Raw genomic sequence first — 3,798 nt, 5'->3', positions numbered from 1 at the left:
AGGTGGAGTTTGGCTAAACTCACGAATAATATAGACAAATAAATTGTGGTTCGTGAATATAGTGACAAATCAAACCCCATTTATGTTATGTTGTCATATTTGTTTACGATATTTTCAGCTCTCAATTACTTTTCCATCATAGGCTAACGTTGGACATTTATGGAGACTTCTGGGATATTTTTTATAATCATTGTTGTTGCAGACCTCTTGTTGCACACATCTTCAAGTCTTGTCAGTGCCAAGTTGTCACAGATCTGGAATACTGTAAATTACACACATAGAGGTTAGAGCGTTGGGCCAGTAACCGAAAGGTTGCAGGATCGAATTCCCGAGCTGACAAGGTAAAAATCTGTCGTTTTGCCCCTGAACAAGGCCACTGTTCCTGTGCGCGGTGGATGTCGATTATGGCAGTCCCCCGCACCTCTCTGATTCAGAGGGGTTGGGTTAAATGCGGAAGACACATTTCAGTTGAAGGCCTTTGTACTAGGTATCCCCCCTTTCCCTTAATTGAGAGAGAGAGAGACAGAGAGAGACACAGACACTCACTTGACATGTCTCTATTCCTTTGGAACTTTTGTGAGTGCTATGTTTACTGTTCATTTTCTATTGTTTATTTAACTTTCGTTTATTATCTATTTCACTTGCTTTGGCAATGTAAACATATGTTTCCCATGCCAATAAAGCCCATTGAATTGAGAGAAAGAAAGAGGCTAAAGTTCCTCCTCTCTGTCTCTGGATCAAAAGCAGATATATACTACCCCTCCAAGGCTGTTAGTCGTTACTACAGGCTAATACTTTTCTGGGGGAAATTTAAATTGAGTGCTCAATAAACAAATATTCTCTACTTCTTGCAGTTTAAGCTTTTACATGTTGTTTTTTAAGTCAACCAAAAGAAAATGTGTGCTCTTGGTTAAAGATAGGCTAAATAAAATATATTGAAATTGGGCCCACCAATTGTGTGTGTGTGTGTGAGAGAGAGAGAGACCATTGGAACAACTACTGGGACTTGAATCAGGCTCAGCAGACATCTGGTTTGAGGGAGACCTAAATTGGCCAGGGAATTGAGCCAGTGTGGCTGGATGGGCAATGAGCACTCTCACACAGTGCAGACACAATGATTCTAGATGGTGTACTGTCTGTACAATGACACAGCCATCTGATCAGGTTGGGCAATGTCTCCAAAAACACCCATACAAAGGAAGCGTCCTTCACCCTTATGCAAAACACACAACTTTTTTTCTGAATAGTTTCAAGTTTAAATGTCACATTCACAAGTACAATGAAAAACCTTTCTTGCAAACTCAAAACCCAACAATGCAAAAATCAATAACAATGTAATACTAGAAGAAAAAAACAAGAGAAATAAGAAGATACATTTTATATCCCATAAAATGTGTCAAAATGTAATTCTATACATAACATTATAGTGTCAGGAAAGTATACCCAAGCACGCTTCAGCCCAGCTTGAACAAAAAGGGAATCAGGTGATGAAGGACTTGAAAATGTATGTCACGTTAATACATTTCTGATCTATGCAGAAACAGAATGCACCTTTTTCTTAATTTTCCTGGATAGTCACCCGCTGAAGTTTCCAGGGATTTTGATTTTTGGGGGGGATGAAATATAGTGTGTATTATATACATTTTTGCATATATTACAGATTTTCCATTAAAAATACACCATGTGACAGATGGCCTGGTATGTCTAAAACAAATCAACACATTTCTGCTAATTATTTGTTCCCTGATAATGTATTGGTTTGATATTTATTAGTAACGTTTCTTACATAGGACATAGAACGTCTCATATGTTTGAACATGAAACACAACATATTACAAAATATTCAAGGAATCTCTTGCAAGTAAGATCTCCACAAGGGGCAGCTATTTTCCACGTTATGGGTTTACCGTCAGTAATACCATTTATTCCAGTTGAGATCCAGGAAATGTCAAGGACCTGGAAGGCAAGGACGTTACAGGCAATTAGAACCCTGCTGAGATCTTTTGTCTAGGTGTGCAGAGGCAGCATGGACCATGGCCCCATTTACGCCATATGCTATAAAAGGTCTGTCAGACCTAATAAAGACCAACATGTGACATCACAACTGACCATGCATGCAGTTCATCACTGGATGGACACTGCTTTCAGCTTCATGTCTCAAACCAGTGATGGCCGATCAGCTTTTTAAGGTCAGGCAAAATATTGCACCTGAATGTATTTATTGAAACCAATACAAAGCTACAGAGCACTGCTCATACAGTACAGAATCACATTAGAAATGTTGGTAATGTCAGGGATTTTGAGGAGAATTGTATTTATTTTATAAAATGGCTATTGCTTACTGTATCACTGTCTGTATTCTCTTCTCAAATTATATTGGCATCTGAAATCTCATTTTAAGCAGTATCCTGTTCAACAAAGAGAACATGATTGTTTAAAACGTTCATGCCTAGGATAACAGGCAGTTGTTTGCCTGGATATATGCATTTTATTTGACATTATTACATGTTATAAACCCTACAATGCATGCCTACATGTCATAGATCATTGCATTACAAAAGTATTGCTCTATAAGGAAGTCACTGAGAAATAATTAAATAACATTTACTGTAAATAAAGGTTCAATAAAATAAAATAAACATGTAATGTAGTGAAACATGAAGGTCTTACTGTGCTTGACTATAAGGCTGCTTCTTTCCACACATTTTTTTATAACAATGATTGGGGGCCAACATACTTCACAATAAATGTTCACATGGCCTTACAGGAGAGACAATGTGCACATGTTCAATCTCTCTTGAAACATTTTTATGACATTATCCTGATCTGAGCCCCCCAAGCTGACACAATGGACATTTGCTGTGAATACTTTTTTCTGTCTGTAATTTAGATGGATCAGTATTGAAATTTACTTTTGGATACTGAATCAATCAGTTATGTGATTTGCTTACAATGCAGCCACCATTATACATTTTTAGCAGGCCTTCCAAGTAGCTAGATTTTACTACAAATTGTATCCGAATCCAGGGCTTTGTGTTCTATTTCAACAGAGCGCGTGCTGCTAGCTAACCGCGCGAAACTTTGCCTTTCAGTTTATCTGTAGCTAGCCAGCCTGTGGGAGGACACGTCCATGTTGTAACTAGCAACTGTCTTGTGTCAAAACGTGACATTATTAGCTACAGTTGTTTATATTCATTGTGAAATTATAGTTAGCCAGTTACAATGAATACGCACATCCCAGCTTCTGCGAACGTTAGCTAAATTAGAAGATAGACAATTTAGCCAGTTAGATAACGTTAACTAGTTTCCGATTAGTAAAGTCGACATGGTTGTTAGATAAATTAGCTAGTTAACGTTAGCTGGGAAGTTGAAATAAAGTAATGGGTAGACTATTTAAATAATCCCTCGGGGTTAGCGATTATTAGTTGAGTTTTCAGGAACGTTGACGTAGCTAACGATATCTGTTCAAAACCAATATGCCTCTAGCAAGATAGGTACCGTTACAACTAGCTATCCAATAATACATTGCCGCCATGCCAGCAAATAAAACCATTCTGCTCATGGAAGGAAACACTGAATATTTGCTTAATTCCAAACCCATTCATAAACTGTCCTGGGTCTAAAACTGGCTAGCTATGTGGCTAACGTTAGCTGCTGGCTAAATGTGACTGACTAGCTAGCAGCCACCGTCAACTAGTAAATCCGAAATCGAATGCCTCAATGTTGACGAGCCGCTAATCTCAGTATTGTTGCTATTTATTTAGCTGAGTCGTTAATATCCAGTGGGTAAAGTTAGCT

Source organism: Oncorhynchus mykiss, chromosome 21 (genome assembly GCF_013265735.2).
Source record: "Oncorhynchus mykiss isolate Arlee chromosome 21, USDA_OmykA_1.1, whole genome shotgun sequence".
Taxonomy (NCBI): Eukaryota; Metazoa; Chordata; class Actinopteri; order Salmoniformes; family Salmonidae; genus Oncorhynchus; species Oncorhynchus mykiss.
Note: the sequence above shows the minus strand (reverse complement) of the source record.